The sequence below is a fragment of the Spea bombifrons genome, chromosome 2, assembly GCF_027358695.1.
Source record: "Spea bombifrons isolate aSpeBom1 chromosome 2, aSpeBom1.2.pri, whole genome shotgun sequence".
In the NCBI taxonomy this organism is placed as follows: domain Eukaryota; kingdom Metazoa; phylum Chordata; class Amphibia; order Anura; family Pelobatidae; genus Spea; species Spea bombifrons.
In genome coordinates this window covers 88,367,277-88,386,446 of record NC_071088.1, presented here as the reverse complement: position 1 = coordinate 88,386,446, position 19,170 = coordinate 88,367,277, and the positions used below count along the sequence as shown (strand labels likewise).

The 19,170-nt window shown below is 37.5% G+C and overlaps 1 protein-coding gene across 1 annotated transcript in view; it reads right to left on the bottom strand.

Moving 5' to 3' along the window:
• The window catches only part of EDAR (ectodysplasin A receptor), a 58,722-nt gene extending 44,290 nt beyond the window's left edge, over positions 1 to 14,432 (bottom strand). The window contains exon 1 of the mRNA XM_053455077.1: positions 14,173 to 14,432. The gene's annotated coding sequence lies outside the window, so the exon portion shown is untranslated. The remainder of the gene's footprint in view (positions 1 to 14,172) is intronic.
• Positions 14,433 to 19,170: the final 4,738 nt, after the last annotated feature.

Genomic DNA, 19,170 nt, shown 5'->3' with positions numbered 1-19,170 from the left:
ACATGCAGTTCAGCGGACACCTGGCATGCATCTCTGTATGAAACACAAACTTGAAATTTGTATTTTGCAGATCACCAAACTAACTACAATAAGGGGGGATTTTTCCATTAATAAGCAATCCTTTTCATTTCTACGATGATATCATTCTTGCGCCATCTTATAGCCCCATTTGGTTCTTTTGCTATTATTTAAAATTAGTTTTTCTTTTTAATATATAAAACAGGTTATTACTTTTATGAATAGTTACCTCATATTATGGTTATTTTATTAAAAATTGGTTTTGCATGCAATATTCAAGGGAGTTTGGCAGTTCTCCAGACTATATGAAATTGTTATATATGGGTGACGTATTGAAATCAGGTTTGTCTGTATATAGGATCCAAAAAACAGAATTGATAAAGTGATTTTGGCAGCAAATAGTAGGGGAGAGCTGGTGTTTCGGCTCAGGACCCTGACAAAAGAAGAAATGTTTGCATGGACAGAGAAAGATTGGTGCTGTTATGTATTTCTGTATAGTATCTGGGATCTATTCACTAATAATAGAGTTTGCAGTGGATCTGAATATTTAAAATACCTGATATCACTATACACTATACACAAAGGTAAACCCTAGCGCATAGTTAAATCAATGAGATTACACACATGAATTATGCATTGTTCAAGGCCCATTCAGACAGGACCTTGGAGGAGAAGCTCATTAGGGTCTGATTTTGATTGCTTTGGTTTACCATGTGAGCCTCTCATATTCAGTAGTTGCACGTAATCAATAGTAGGAAAAAAGCAAAGCAAAATAATCCCACCATACATTCACACGTGTACTTGGTATAGCTAAGCAAATTGACTTCTAAATAATTCAGTTATATATATATATATATATTTATGTTATAAGCACAAAGTAGGTGAATTTGACGTAAGAATGTGCTAACCAATCTTCCACACCTGTTTTATGTAACTTACTTTCCCTAAATGGGGCTATGTGTAAATAGTGAGTCTGGTGAATACGTTTGAACACTAAAGAACGACATCCCAATCAGCTTCAAACCTAAGATGCTCTGGGAAAGCAGAGCTGTGTTTGGCCATGCCCACTCTCTAACCACTTCCTCCTACGTTTGCCCCACCTTGACCATGGCTGGCCACACCCCTTCACAATGATTGTATTGCCCCTGTCCATATTGAATACTTCATTTAAACATCCACAGTGTGGATTGGTTAATGATTGGATTGGTCAATACAACAAAAGCTAATTGGAGTCAGGAGATGGCAAACCTGGAGTCCAATCTTTGGAACAGGATCGGAGGTGTGTTTTAGAGCTACTCTGACATAAAAAAAAAAAACACTCAAAATATTTTGAGTTTGCTATTCTCAAGGAAAATCTGTTGTATATGGACCATTCCTCACAAAAAATAAATCTCAGAAGACCGTCAGCATAAAACTGGAAAGGGTTAAAAAGTAATTTCAGAGAGTTTACATATTCATCAGTTCGACAAAATATTTATAAATAGAGACGTACAGCGTCCTAGAAGTGGGCGCCCAGCCAAGATGACTCCAAGGGCACAATGTAGAATGCTCAATGTGGTATAAAAGAATCCTAGAGTAACAGCTTCACTCATGAATGAATCATTGGAAACTGGTTAACATCTCTGTCTACCATATACAAAACACTGAATAGGCGTGGAGTCCATGGCAGGACACCATGGAGTAAGACACTGCTCTTCAATTAAGTTTTGGTGTTCTCCTAAAGTTTGCCAAAGAACAACTTGATACAGCACAACACTACTGTGACTTCCGCATTAAAACATCATCCCAATGGTGGTGTATGGTGTAGGGAGTATCATGATTTTTAATGCTAAAAATTGATTTTATATAGTCTACTTTTAATATTGTCAATTAAGAACCCATTGCCCTTATTATAAACTGTCCATATTTTCATGTGTAATATTGTCCTTTCTCTGGAGCCCTGGTGAACTGATCATTGGTGTTAGAAGTTGCTCTTCCTTTCTTTTTACTCCGATTTCTGTTTTTCCAGCTTCTCTGATGCAAACCTTTACCAACTCTCTTATAAAATACCCCAAGGCAGGTATTTGTTTAGTTACAATGCAAAATATCCTAATTTGTTTTAAAAAAATGCTTTTTTAGTGATGTAACTCCAAAAATACATAACAAAAAAAAAAGTAAAATGGTAGTTACAAAATATGAATACAAACACAAGCTGTTTTTATGTTTAGGTCTCTCATAATTATGTTGTTTTTGATAGGTAATCCTGTCTGTGTGGACATAACAGCAGTACCTTTAGGATCCTGTATCTGGCACCATCTCATCTTCTGTGATGTTTTTTTTTCTCCTGCTCAATTTAGGATGTTATGACTGGGCACTGTGTATAAGTCAAAGGAAAAAAGAGCATGTGTCTACATGCAAACTTATTTAGAGGCAAAGCATTCAAGTGTATCATCCCATGAAGAGATTTAGGATGGAATTTAAAGGGATAATAGTGCTGAATTTAATAAAAGAAATAGTTAAGCATGAACCAAGAGGATCGTTTCTTTTTACAGTGTTTGGATGAAATGTACAATAATGAAGGGAAGCTTCAAGAATAAACCTGCCAAGAGTTTGGGAGAAACATCACTCAAACTTACAAAGATAAGAGGTTCATATCCACAGGATGCATAAGGAGCGATAGGTGGATTTTTGTTGCAACAGAGATATACTAAAGCCAATGATGCATCTTGTATCAGGAGATATTAGAGACATCAATATGTCATTTGGATTTAAATGTGGTTCCTGCATATTCCAAATCAATTCCACTTTAACGTCATTGGGAACAATGATTAGTTTTGCACTCGTTTCATATATCCATGGCCGCCACTGCTGCCATCCTTCTGACAGGCAGCTACACCAGGTCTACTTTTCATGCAGTCATTGGAATGTGCTCATCCAATGTATTTCACGACTGTCGTATGCTTTCTGAATAAACAGAATAAATTGGCTAATTGTTCTCATGCTCCCCTAACTTCATAACCTGTATATATGTGTATGTTGCTGCTTATTCCAAATGTAAAGAAAGTTGCTGCTTATTCCACATATCATTTTACTAAACAATATGAAGCATCTATATGTAGCCTAACATTTTGCATTATGAGCCTCACTCGTCACAATAAAAAATACTTTATATTTTGAAAACCATGATAATTACTGTACTTTCTTAATCATTGTCTGCCTAGTCTCGAGCAATTAGGAAATCAGTTGGGTGATGCAAGAATAAATTGTTTAAGCCATTAGACTACCTGAACATGTTTGAGCATTTCTCTAAAACCTATGGCATCCGGCAAATATAAAACTTTACTAGAATCATAAATTAAAGCTACAAAGCTTGCATGTTTGAATGCAGTACCAAAGTTCTCAGGAGGATCTGGAGAGACCCTCTTGGAAACTTGTTTATTTTTTAAAGGGTGCAGCCATCTTGTGAGAGGCCAAATCTCTTGCAGTGGCGCTTGTGACCGCTCTTCGGAGCTCGTTTAATGCCATGACGAGCGATGCGTGACATGCCTGGCTTGTCAAAGGTTGTAAAGGGGTTAAAACATTATCCTTTATCTTTCTTTTTACAAAAACTGACTGAAAACATTAAGATAATTGTGCACAAAATACAGAAAAGAAGAAACATTTCTCCAGGGTATATACCTTTGATGGGATGTTGTTACAGATATATTCAAAATGTTATGCCACACTCCTCAATACATGGGTTTATTTAGTGTCTAGAACTTTAAAATATATACATTTTACAAAGGACACAGATCTTCTTTATCTAAACAACAATCTGTAGATCAGGATACATTATTTTATGTACAACATAGTGACTCCATGATTATTAACACAAATGTTGAATGTTGCCAGTGACCAAACTTTGCTGCCCAAAGCAAGAGATGAGTGAGGCAGTAAATCAGTGGCCAAAACCAGAATGGAGCTGAGCCAAACCTTAACCTGGATTGGCAAGTACTTGTGCAAGAGTCAAGGGCACACTTTCTTACACTGGCATTAGACCGTACACTCACTATGCCTTTGCAAGTAAAAAATACAAACACACTTCAGACAATTGCCTCAAATCTTCAGCATCTTTGGAGCAGCCTAGTAGCTAATTGCCCCATGCCCCCCTTGCCAGACTTCTGCCTGTTCAGTCGTAACACATGAACTATACGAGGGAAAAGGTACATCTAGTTGCAAAGATTTAAAATGGTCAAAACAGGGCTATTTAAGGGGATAGTTAAAGGCATCTTGTGGCGTTAGACCTTTAGAACTTGCTCATGTGACTTATTGGAATTATTGATAGCTATTAATGTAATTGAATGAGAAGAATAATGTATTTCATGTACACAGTATAATGTATAACATTTGTAGAGTACCATTCACATCCACCAGACACTAGAAGCAACTCCAAAGAGCGATAGAGGGATTTGGAGCAAACTGCTTGGTTATGCTAAATTTATAATGCTTAACTGCATGTAATTTGTCAAACTTAAGAACTAACACAGGACTACAGCCCTTGCCAAATCCCCAGTCCCTTGGATGGGTGGTTCTCCAGCTGTAGTAACTTATGGTGTGACTATGACCAAAAACAGATTTCGTTATAATGGAATAATAGCCCTTTAGATGGAAATTCCAAAAGAACATAATACGTACACCCCCCTCATTTAAAATGGCTGGTTAGGACTGCATCGGCATAACAGCATTAATAACATCTTGCATTTTCATCTTGTGAAAATAGAACCATTCCTGCTCAATGAACATTGTTGGACTTTTGGGTTATCAACAGCTTGTTGGCATTTGGTAAGTGTAGCCATTTGCTGAAATATTTAGAAGCTGCTGTGAAGATTTGTACCTGGCAGTCATTGTGTTTAGATACTGTGCATAGTAATTATACGTTGGGCTTGTAGATATCACGACAAGCTGTTTCCATAAATGTATTTATGGCATGGATGCCTATTATGTAGCTATCCACTAAAGCTTTGCATTTGCCAAGATTACTAGAACGGGGAATGAAAGTTATGATCCATACCACAGGATCAGTAATACTTTTACTTTTATATATATATTTTAAGAATAGCAGTGATATTATTTTTGGAGAATGAAGAGATTTTGTTTGTGGTTGCAATATTTGTATATTATCGTTGCAAATCACTAAACTTGAAGGTACGAAGGAAGAATTTTCACTTTTTAGGTTCACCCCTGGGAAGACACTGTTTGTAATTATGTTAGGGTTTTTGGAACAATACAAAATGACAGACATTCCACCTCACCACAAGTTCATGCTGACTCACCAACTGGACCTTGTGCATTATTCACTTTAACCACAGCAAAACTCTTTCCCTCTGCTTTCGAAAACATCAGGCCTAGAATGACCTTAATATCTCAAATATAGTTTAGACACTTGGTAAGGAGTTGGGCCACAAGACACCTCTGGAGCTATAATTTTACAGGGAAAACACTACTTGTTGGAAAGTAAAAATGGAATTTATATGTAGATATATACTTTAAAAGCAAGTAATCATATTAAAAAGTCTGTATACTTACAGGGAGTTCGAGGGCAAACAAAAGCCCTCGTGGGCCATAACTAGCTATGGTAATCCTGTTGGATATATTTCTTTTTAAACCTTTGTGAGAGTTTAAAGCAGTGGTAAACATACCAATAATTATGTATAACTTTGCTTGGGGAAAATAAAATAATTCAAGGGACTATCCTTTTCGCAACCCTTGAGGCCTTAGTTCAATACCGCAACACCGCAAATGGAAGTTTATCCAAACCTTGTGATGCATATGTTTTACAATATATTGCAGCTAATACACATGTAAAGCGTACAATAGTACAATAAGTACAATAGCTTGGACTCTGCAATTTGTAAAGATGCCATACAAAATAATGCATTCATAGTGTTCTGAGTTAAGGCACTTAACTATGCGTAACTATGTGTTAAGTACAGTGGTTGTGCCCTAGTAGGTTCCTTATGTGTTACAATGAAAGAAAACAGCAAGTGAAAAAAAACAAATGAGCTATAAAAGTAGTGTATTTGTGCTATTTATTTTTAAAAGAAATCAAATCAAGTAACGTGTTGCAAAAAAGTGTGCTGTAATAAGTACCGATAATACGGTAATAGACAAGTTCATGATATGAAACGAAATACCGATAACATGAAAGAATTTGATTTGAAATGTATTATATTGGAAAAAACATTTTCCCTGATCACTATCCCCTTTCCATTCAAGTTTATACATATTGTTCTTATTATTTCATGTCTAAAATAACAGCACAGCATTGTTCACTGTATGACTCTCACAGATACTTTGTTATATATAACAGATCATTAATATACAGGGCTACGCGCCATGTAACAACCTTTTTAGCCAGCACCAACGGCACCAATTTCCATACATTTCCAAACATAAGTCCATCTGAACCAGCTTGTAGGACTCCAAGGAAACATCAAACATGGTGCAAGAGCGACACAGTTTTAAAATATAAATAATGTTAGTTATATGAGTGCATTATTAACCCCTTAAGCACAATGGGCGGTCCCTAAACCCATTGAAAACAATGCATTTTGAGCCTGTACATGTACGGGCTTTGTCATTAAGGGGTTAATACCATGACATGTACTACAAATAGACCACATAGTTTTGCAAACACCTTTAAAAAACTAGTACCGCAGCAGGCTTGGTGTACAATAAACAGATCTATCATTTTAACAGAGCAGGAAGCCATCCAAAGATTAAATGCCACTTTCATTGCAGTGAAGTAGAAAAAAAATCCATGCAAAGTTTTTGGCAGGTAATATTTCCTAAATATAGGTATGGACCCATCCTATGGCTGTAACATGATATATTTTACCACAACTGCTTCCAAGTGAAAACATTTAATTATTTAACAATCATGGCAAGGTGCCAACAGAAGGCGGTTTAAGGTTAAGAAACCTTTATTTTGTATGCTGTATAGCTCTTACCTTTTGCTTAGTAAAAGTGTTGGCTTTCTCTGGTTTTCTATAAAGTAATAGATCTGGAGTTAAAATAGATGGCTTCTTGGTTTTAATTTTGCAATCACCGGGACAAACTTGCAATTAAAATGTTTTACTTACTGACCAAGACGTTCATTAACCAAACTAACATTCATTGTTATCTTACTTGTCATCCAGTATAATCAGCAAGTTTATGTCCTATTATTGTAAATGAACAGAACATTTAATTCCTAGAGTGCAATAACTGAACTTAACTCAAAAGTGAGAATTTGCGTGGTAACTCACTGACTTCATTATATAGTATGAAATGTCAATCCCGGCTTCTCTTGCAATGGTTATTCCTGTTTAATGTATAGTTAAGTCACCTTATCAATTAAACTATGCATCATATAGAGTCATCTTACTTCTTTTGATAGGATAACCTACCCAGTGTTGGTCCTTCATAATGCATAATGCCAGTGTGGGGGGGGTAAACTATAAATTCACTGCAATTTCCTGCTTTAGTGCATAAACTCTACAGAGTTGGAGAACAGATGAGAAGACTGTCCTATATGTCAAAAGAAGGGATAAGCCAAACCTCAATACAATAACATCAACGCCCAAGGGCAAGGCTTGCGGAACTCACTAGTAAATATTTAGTAAACATATCAACTCAGCGTACGGACATGTAGGACATAGCATCTTACAAAATTTTAAATTACCTCCTTATGGTGACTGGTTTTTCTAGTAATTGTAAGGCTGTCTTGTTTCAGGAAGAATTGAGAGACTAAAGCTCGTTCTGATATATATATATATATATATATGTTACAGTGAAAGACCAAAATCTGGAGAATGTCGACATTCACCGGTGAATGTCAACATTCACATAGTCGCTTGGTGTATGTCCAAAATATTTGCTAAATACCCTTATTTCTTACTTACACCGGCCAATGTCGACATTCACCAAGTACTAATGGTGAATGTCGGAGATTTCTATTTTCTTCTCCGTATTTCAGCGGCGATAAAATATGACAAGGGTGACGTAACTTTTTCGCCTCTAGAAACTTATTTATTGCAACAACTGAATTTTATGACATTTTGAATTACACAGAAGTCCCTTGCTTTTGCAACTGCATTAACTTATTTATTGCAACAACTGAAACTATTATGACATTTTGAATTACACAGAAGTCCCTTGCTTTTGCAACTGCATTAACTTATTTATTGCAACAACTGAAACTATTATGACATTTTGAATTACACAGAAGTCCCTTGCTTTTGCAACTGCATTTATTTGTGGAACACCTCCTTTTGCAATGACAGCGTGTATAGCCTTGTCCGCCGCTTCTCGAATTAGCTGCAGCTGCTTCTCTCAGCGAAATTTCTTGAGCCGAAATCTCATTTATGGAAAGTAACTTTTCTTTACAAATTACGAACTGGTTACGTGTATAAAGCTGCTTGAGGGTACCATTTTTATTTGCCAGTTTATAGAAGTCGGAGTCTTCTATCCCAACAACAACCGCTAACACATTTCGGCTATCTGTACGACCACGGTCGACATCAGGCACTTGTATTCGTACACTATCGCCAATTTGAGCAGGAGGAAATTGTTTTTGTGAGGTGCGTAACATTTTGTTTGCTTGCAGTACAAGATTCTCTTTCGCGGCCGCTCTTTTTATTGAAATTAACTCGTGTTTTCCAGTTAGAGCTTGATGTGGAAACGTAGTAGAATGCAGGTCCTCTTCAATATTTTTCCTTGAAATATGGTTTTCCGAATGACCACCGCACAAATTTTTTTCAGAAGTATCAACAGTTTCTTCATGCTGTTTTTCGGTTTCACAAGTATTGGCAATTTCTTTGAGTTGTTCTTCGGTTTCAATATTTGCGATTAGTTCGCTAGGCAAAAAAGACGATGCTATGCCTCTTTTAGCCTTAACGCCAAACATGGCTTCATAAGGACTTTGGCGTATTCCTTCGTGGTATGTAGTGTTCTTGGCAAATTGTACAAAGGGTAAACCATCTGACCATTTATTTGTATCGTTATCGTTCATCCATGCGGATAGCATATTCTGTATATCTTGATTGGCCCTTTCAACTGAGCCTTGTGTTTGACTGTGACGAGGCTTTCCATGGACTATCTTAACATCTTTCCACATAGCGCATAGTTCGGATATGACTTGATTACTGAATTCTCTACCATTATCTGATTGCAATATTGCTGGAGCACCAAATGTTAAAAATATTGAAAGAACGTGATGCGCTACTTCTTCAGCTCTCTTAGTTTTCAAAGCTCGTAGCTGGACAAACTTAGTTAAATGATCTTGGTAAACCATTATGAATTTATATTCGCCATCGCTGTTTGACTGTAGATCTATCAGATCAACTTGACATCTTGAGTTTAACTCAGAACTGACCATTGGTTTCACAACAATACCTTTCCTAGGTGCACTGTGTTTCATTTGACACTGTTTGCATAAATTTAAATACAACATGACAACTTCATACGTAATATTTTTGTATTTAACTTGCAATTCTTTCAGCATACGTGTTCTTCCTCCGTGGCCTATTCTGGTGTGAGTTTCATATAGTATACTGAACAATTCCTCATTGGTAACATAATACTGGATATTCGTGTCTCCTTGTTTTAATGGTACAATTAACTTCTCTTCATCATTAATTTTTAAAACATCAAAACGTTTTAATCGTCTGTAATCCAAAGGTGTATTGCACTTAGTTTTAGCAGAAACCACTTCAGAAAGTATTTTAGAGTACTTTTCTTGAGAAAAATAAAAACAATTGTCTTCTCGTTTTTCCGCAATTAATGCATTTAACTTTTCAAGAAAAAGATCACGATTCACTGCGGTATCCATTGATTATAAATAAGGGTGTCGTAAAAAATTTAGAAAACGTTACTCGCACCATCAAACGTTGCATAAAACGTTACTCGCACCATCAAACGTTGCATACGGACTGACAGCAGAACAAAGGATTTGGCATACGGACTGACAGCAGAACAAAGGATTTGGCGGGCACGGACTGACAGCAGAACAAAGGATTTGGCGGGAGACAGCCAGTCGCCTATCAAACGTTGCATACGGACTGACAGCAGAACAAAGGATTTGGCATACGGACTGACAGCAGAACAAAGGATTTTGCGGGAGACAGCCAGTCGCCTATTTGTCTCCTCTCTTTTTGACCTCCACCAGAGCATATCTGTGATTGTCGACATACACCGGTGAGGGTCCGAATGTAATATCATGAAATGAAATATTCGATCTTTCACCGATGTATTTGGTATGTGTTGACATTCACCGGTGAAAGTCGACATTCACCAATTTCGGTCTTTCACAGTAACATATATATATATATATATATATATATATATAACGGTTCAAAAGTTTGGGGTCGCTTAGAAACGTGCTGCAGGGGAGGGGCACATTTTTGTTTATTAACGAAAAATGGATCAGAAATAGACCACTGTAGCGGGAAACTTCTGATTTTTATTGGAATATGTTCATAGGTCTAGAGAGGCAACCATCACTCCTGGGTTCCATGGCTAATTCAAGTTTAAAGGCTAACTGATCATTAGAGAACCCTTTTGCAAACTGCTATATATTTCCATGAGTTTTAAGAGTCCCTTTATTTCAAAATGTTGTTTTATTATTGCAACTGTGCACTTGTGTTAACAAATGTATTGATTCCTTATGTTCCAGAAATGTGTCATTTTTAAACTGTTTTTCAACATCTTCCGCTCTCGCTGTTAAATAACATTTCCTTGCACCAGCTGTCAGTGCTTCATTTAAATTATGTTTCTTCTTCTATATCAGTCACAGTCATCTGTTGTTTTCCCAATATCCAGAAATGTCTTTGTTCAGTTTTCATATTTCAACATTTTCTATTCTGATAAATTTCTCATCTCCTAAAAGGCCCTCTCTTGTTGTGTTGAATGAATTGTCACTAGATTTGTACAGTGGTCTCTCCAGAAATTACACAATTTCTGTAAACTTTGGGTACCAGAGCAATTTTAATGGCTTGTAGCTTCAGCTTTTAATAGTGGCTGTTTAAATAGTATGCAAATCATGGGTTATGACTATGCAAACCATAGGTATGACTATTGATTGGCTTCACACATCTGGAATTGGTCTGGAGCACACAGACAAATTATGATGGGGCATTTTAAGGCTAGGAGCCAATAAATATTGTACACATGGTCACTGGTGTATGTGTCGAAGCACAGAGTGTTTATCAAGCCAGCACCCACACACTAAAGGATGATTTCTGTTCCACAAGTGTCAACAATGGCACATGAGTGCCGCCATGGCCCATGCCCTATTTGTCCAATGGCCAGTCTGGCTTAAATACTTAACACCATTTACTAGAGGAATCTAGGTTGTCATAAAAGCGTATGGGTATGAACCAGAACTATGGTTGTGTGGTTGCTTGTAAATATGTGTTGCACAATAGTTTTAGAACAGAATTACAGCTGATTCCATAAGATATATCTCCTGGAAAATGAGGGTCCATGGAATAACATTGATCAAGATCATTCCTTCAGGTGTTGTGGAACTACAGATGCCCTGAGGTATCATGTGGGGTTTTAGTGTTGCCTGTTGGCTACCTCCTGTGTAGATGATATAATTGAAGTGCAATCTGTCTTAACTTGTCACTACTTGGTAAATGTCAGGACCCTCATTGTTAGAAGACCACTGAGAAAACGTTAAGTGCAACTTACCATTAGGACACCTGAAAAGCAATTTAACCTCCTCTTAAATCATCCATTATTCTATGGCTCCAAATATTACATGCTCATTTAGTTGGCTACATAGCTACATTCTTTACACAAAACCCAATTTAGAACACAATGTTAAACAAATTTAGCGAATTTGTAATCCACAGGGCATGTGAGATGTACTAAGGTGTAATAGCTTTAAAATACTTCTACCCAAGCAACAATGACCTTCTCCAGTTGTTGTGGTAGTCTCTAAAGGAGAGGGACAGCTGAAAGATTGGTAAAATCATCTTAGCCTATAATGTGTACAAAATGAAATAACAACTGAAGGACTTCTCACTCTGTAAGCAGCATGCTGGTAAGTGAGATGCAAACATCATCTTATGCAACGTAGCAAAAAAACCCAAACATCTACTGATGATGTCATTATGGACTTTCTACCCTGCTGTTTCATCATTTATCTTTCTTCTAACACTGTGCTCTGCTTATTCTGATAAGAAACTGTTTTCGTCCTCTGTGAATCATTCACATGTTGCAGTCCTCAGCTACCATGGGATACTACACTACTCTGGGAACAAAGTGAATAAAAAGACAAATACACAACTAAGCAAGCATAAAAGAAACATGCAGACAAAAACAACTGAATCTGACAGAGAAACGCTATCCAGCCATGGCTCAAATGGAATACTTTTTTTTTATTTATACCTACACACACACACACACACATATATATATATATATATATATATATATATATATATATATAAGGAGGGGGAAAATAGGAAACCGGAGAATCGAGCTGCTATCAACACCCAAAGAAGCAGTCCCCTATGCCCACATAGAAAATGCAAAGGTTTAGAAACAACATTAACAACATTAAATTTTTTTTTACTAAATAACAATGTACATACAAATAAAATGCTCAATTGTCCAGATATATAGAAGCGTAGTCACAATGTGCGGTACTGGACAATATACAGAAAACCTGACGCGTTTCACCTTCAAGATACTTGTATCTATTTATCCACTTGGATTTTATGTAGCAATATACCAGTCAGAATGTTTTTTTTTTATCTGCAAGTTGCTTATACAAAGTAGCCTTGTTTATTTTCATCAAGTATATGTTTCACCTAACATTTTTGTTTCTTATATATATATTTAAAATATTATGCTCTTTATTGTTTGTGTGTTTATATAGATTATATTTAACTCATGAAAACCAGTCACAAACCGTATCATATATATTTCTAACTTAATTATTATTATTTTCCAATACACATGTACATGGTTTTATTTGTCCGGATGACAAACTGTTTCTATGAAAAAGGGCAACTCTGCTTTATTCAGTCACCTTAAGAATATCCCATTAAAATATTTGCCGGATTAGAAAATGTACCCAAGGCCATCATCTAAACCATTTGCTCCTTTTTCTTATCCTTTCCTGTCATTTCTCTATTGGACTCCAGCTTGCTCAGTCCATAAAAAAGCTGTAAGGTGAAACGCGTCAGGTTTTCTCTGTGTGTTCCAGTACATTACATTTGGAAAAAGATTCTTAAATTGTATACATCCGGATATTTGTATGTGTGTTGTATAAACTTATGAAACATTGTATTTTAATATTTCACTCTTGGAGTCCTAGCTCCAGCAGAATCCATGCCACTAGCATAGGGACAATGAACAATAACATTAAAATTGATGATATATACAATAAGATTGACACTTGTTAATACATAATTGGTACAGGAGGAGATGTGGGCCCATCTCTTCCTAGCTTACAATCGAGCAAGGAACACAACATTTTTCTATACTACTATTCCTGTACTATTTGTGTGAACACAGGCAACTTATATTCCAAAGGGTTTCAATATCCTGACATTTTTATGTTGGAAGTTTATATACATATTTACGTCCACATTAAAAATAAAATGTACACTTTCCTTAGCTTGATAAGTCACATATATGCAATAAGATCACACGTGTGCTATCTGTTTACTTAAGACGTATTTGTATGTAAAGGAGGATTAAACAAGGATTTTATCTTTCTGTGCAGAATATACATTAGCTGTCTGTATACACAGTAGATCATTAGATACAACAGCTCAAGGGCTTGTATTTGCAGGTTATAATTCCTCGCTTTCATTCAACCTCAGCCAAACTGCTGCAGAAAACCCCCTTGCCCGCATAGTGTTGCTTAATAAATAGATGTGGATTTTAGTAAAAATAAAACCACCAATGCACGTTTCACTACCACGGATAAAGTAAATAAATAACTTAACTACATAAAGATCACATAAACAGAAATTTAAACAAATCCCGTTGAAAATAGAGTGACCCTACAACACTAGACACAAGCCATTGTATTTATGTATATTTTACCTGTATAAAATGTATCATAGGACAGAGCTGGACTGTTAACTTGGATACTTTGCCACAAAGCTTTAGAAGAAACAGTGAGCACAAACATACCTTGTCTTGAAAAATGCGCTCTGCAGTTGAGTTCTGTAAGTCAGTCCAGAGATATCCAACTCCAGTTAGTAGGCAGAGTTCTCATAGGTGTTGTGTACTGCCAGTAGCCTGGCTCAACACAAGGCTAAGAGGGGTCCTTGACATCTGTGAGCCAGTGACAGGTAGGAAAGTCCTGTAAGCCCCCCTTGTCTTATCCAGGTACTCAGTCAGCAACTTACTGTGGGCTGCTCTTTCGCTGCAGCACATGCTATTCAAAAAGTACAGCAAGTATAGAATGTTTAGAGTAAGTTTTTTTTTTCTTTTTAAATGTATATGTATATTAACTCACTGACACCACCTAGAGGTCAACTTGATAAGGACTGTTCATCACAAATCCTTTTAGGAAGACAAAAAAAAAAAAGAAGGAAAAACCGGTTTGCTTGAAGGGATGTACTATATCATAAATATAGCTGTCTAATTGTAGCCTGGAGATTTAGAAAGATTTGGCACAATAAAAAGGGGGTTTCCACCAAATTCTCAGCCTAAACTATCGTGCGGCGTGCCTTTTAAGTGTACCAAGTCTTTGCACTCATTAACATATGAGAAAGAGCACCTGAATGGTTTATAAGCCTTTTCTGTGAACTATGAATAGAGTAATGAATGGTGTGTGGATGGACTGGAGGTGTGCTTTTACTCTGGGGTGTGCAAAACTATACATTTTTGGTAATCTTTGGCCCTGATCAAAACCAGCAGTTTAACCAAGATGTTAAATTCCAGTTTAGTTAGAAACCTATTTAATGATATTACAGGACCCAGGATGAATGACATACGGTAATGTATTTCCTAATCTGAATGGTAAACTCTCCTGCGCAGCGTAGTTTTAAAATTGGATAATTTAAAAAAATAGTATAAAAACGTAGAACTTGATCGGAAACCAATAAACAAAGACCCGGATACAATTCCATTGAGCCTTATGCAGGGTATCAAACATAGACATATAAACAGTGGCGACTCTAGAAACAGTATATAGGGGGGGCACACAAGATACCACAGTCAAACTGGGGGGGCATTCATAATTTCCAAAAGTAATGTGCTATGGAATTATACTTTTGTTACTGGATTAAAATAATACTTGATCATTCAACATGGGAAGCCTAAAGCCACAATTGAGTGCGACTAATCCTTGAAATAAATATTATAACACAATACATAACTTTTCCACTAAATGATTTCAGGGCCTTGAACGTTTTGTCCCCTGAAGTCACTACAACTTCAGGAGGGCATTTTATCTCTGGATAAATATAAATTAAATAATTCCTACTGTAAATTAAGTGCCAGGAAACAGATGACCAAACACACACACCAACACAGGCTCTGTCACACCAACACCCAGACACACACATCAGGACAGGCTCTGCCACACCGACAACCAAACACACACACACACCAGGACAGGCTCTGCCACACATACACCACACACACCCACACACATCAGGACAGGCTCTGCCACACCCACATCCAAACACACACACACCAGGACAGGCTCTGACACACTGACACCCAAACACACACCCTAGGACAGGCTCTGCCACACTGACAACTGAACACACACACCAGGACAGGCTCTGCCACACCAACACCCAAACACACACCAGGACAGGCTCTGCCACACCAACACCTATACACACACACCCGAGGACAGGCTCTGCTACACTGATAACCAAAAACACACAAACAGCAGGACACAATCTACGTCACAGACGTCTACATCAGGATGGATTTTTCACACTGCATTGTCGTTTATACCCCCCTTAGTGTTTTTGCCCCTTGTGTATTGATGTCCCTGCTGCCCATATATATATTAATATTAGCCCCAGTTGCCGACAGCAGGTATAGATCAACACATGAACACACAAACCAAGCTTTACATGTATAGATCAACTGATATTCACTTGTGATCTCAGCACTGAAGGTATATATCAAATAAACAGAATCAGACATACAAATCCTGTATTTGCAGGTATACAATAGTATATGAAACGTAGCATTGCAGGTATAGATCAAATAAATACATGGAAACAGCATTGCAGGTATTAATCAACTGAATAAGACATACAAACACTGTATTTGCAGGTATACATAAATAATGTATGGAAATATATAGATATGGCTCTACAGAATAACGCAAAAACCCAGCTTTGCAGGTATAGATCAACTGGAATTCACATAAAAACACGTCATTAAAAGGTATATTTAAAACCCCCTAAATTACAGGCATAGATCACAGGTTGCGTCCACACTGCCCACACAGCAATCACACTCCTATCATACCAAGGCAACCAGTAAATGCTGGTACCTAGGCAAGATGGGACTGTGCTTGCTGTGATTGCTGTTAGCTAGGTTTCAGCATGTACTGGCTGACTTGGCATGATAGGAGTGTGATTGCTAACAGCAATCAAAGTCCCATTATGCCTAGGTTCCAGCACTTACACATCCAACCAGTAAATGCTGGAACCTAGGCATGATGGGACTGTGATTGCTGTTAGCAATCACACTCCTATCCTGCCAAGTCAGCCACTACATGCTGGTACAGGGTGGCTGTAAGTGATGTGCAGACCCCATACTGCTGGCAGCATCAATACACAAGGGGGCAGCTAGCTAGGTTTCAGCTTGTACTGGCTGACTTGGCATGATAGGAGTGTGATTGCTAACAGCAATCAAAGTCCCATTATGCCTAGGTTCCAGCACTTACACATCCAACCAGTAAATGCTGGAACCTAGGAATGATGGGACTGTGATTGCTGTTAGCAATCACACTCCTATCATGCCAAGTCAGCCACTACAGGCTGGTACAGGGTGGCTGTATGTGATGTGCAGACCCCATACTGCTGGCAGCATCAATGCACAAGGGGGCAGCTAGCTAGGTTTCAGCATGTACTGGCTGACTTGGCATGATAGGAGTGTGATTGCTAACAGCTGTTAGCAATCACACTCCTATCATGCCAAGTCAGCCAGTGATCACAGTGATCACAGTTCCATCATGCCAAGGTTCCAGCACTTACACATCCATGCTATCACACACACATTCATTCATATACTCATTCATTCACAGATTCATTCCCTCAATCACCCATACTCATTCAAACACCCTCCCCACCCCCTTACCTGCACTGCAGCTCCTCGATGCCGCTCACAGACTTCAGCAGGGGGCGCGGCCTCCCTCTGCGTTCTCTGCTAGCTTCCGCTTCCTCTATGCAGTACAGAAGACCCTCCCACAGGTAAGTAGCAGGGCTTGAGGTGCGGCCCAAGTAAGATCGGTTGCCCTGGCTGCCGATCTTACGCGGGCCGCACCCTCTCTCTCCTCCACATTAAAAAAATAAATAAATAAAAAAAAGACAGGATTTAAAGTCGCATTGCGACTTTATTCCAATTTCGGCAGGGGGGCAACAGGGGGGGCAAGGATTAACCTAGGGGGGGCAATTGCCCCCCCTTGCCCCCCTGTAGCGACGCCACTGCATATAAACGTTGTTAGAATAAAGGGTACTTTAACCTTGACGTTGCCCCATCTGACGTATTACAGTTTAACAATGATTTACATCTTTTAAAGCTGCACTGAGTACATATATGGCCAATATACGATTATAAATCTATATCTAAGAAGCAATGTATAATGGTGCAGGGGTATTAGTTCAATAAATACAGTTACACTAGAACCACCATGGAGCTCATTGTGCTTTGTTGAATGTAATGCATAAGCACACTGCGAGTAGTGACCCACACAATAGAAACTCATTTTTGTCAGTGTGATCTGATCAAGAAATGTTATTCCAACGTTTTCCTTCTCTTAACATTGCCATTGAGTCCAAGAACAGCCATTTTATTCACTAAATAAGGGGTACGCAGGAAAGATACAGTTTCATCTCACTGACTTCACTTAATACTATTAAGTTCCTCTCCACTATAGACACAATTACATCAATGTGACTTGTGCCAAAGATGCAGATGTTAGTGTCACTTAAGTGTCCTTCTCTATGACTTCAGCCAGCATACTTTTAGGATTATAGTACATTGTTGCCCAATCTCCATACGTGTTTGTGACAAGTTTACCAAAAGTGTTTACCTAATGCTATTAAAAGCCAAGTATTGAGCAAACACGTTGTGCATGCAGGACTTCAACCTTATGACCAAAGCATGCTGGTAATGGACCTCTAAAATGTCAGTTTAAAACCTGCACCAAAAATCAGAGGAAAACCTTCGAAATTTGCAATCTGTAATTCACATTTACCCGCTCAACTCCTTTAAAAACTACACACAATTAACTTGACCCGTCTTATACCTTCTGTCTGACACTTATAACCAGTAATTTTCACTTACATAAATGAAAATGGTTCTTTACAGTAAGAACAATAAAGATGCAGAATCCACTGACAAATGCCTTTAAATAAAGATTACATCATTTATTTATTTTTTAAAATAATAAACAATATACAGGGGTGTAATGGGTTATCAGGATAGGATTAGCTTGATGATCTAGGGAGAAGCCATCAAGCCATTTCGGATTCAAGAAGAAGTCTTTTTTTTTTTTGAGGTACCATTGAAAATTGCTTCAATGTGGGTTTTTTGCATTCTCATTGATCAACAGCAGGGTTCAACATGATGTACTTGTGTCTTTTTTATTTTATCTATATTATTATGTTTGAATTGTAATATCAGCAGGAAACACAATAAGCACAGAATAGTCATTTGATTTGTAATTAGTCTTACTTCGTGACACATGCTAACAAATAATTTGGCCAGTGTAGTTATTTCTCAACAGGCAAAATCAACACTCACCTCAAAGCAAACATGTTAGTGTAATGAAATGTTTGCAGAGCTAATATCTTGTAAAAAAAAAACAAACGCCATACGAATAGCTCTAAAAATGACTGTCAAAGAAAAAATAATTAAATGACTGCAAACATCTACTTATAAAAGTGTGAAAATACTAAGAAGTAAAACAGTTAGAAATGTTATATAGAT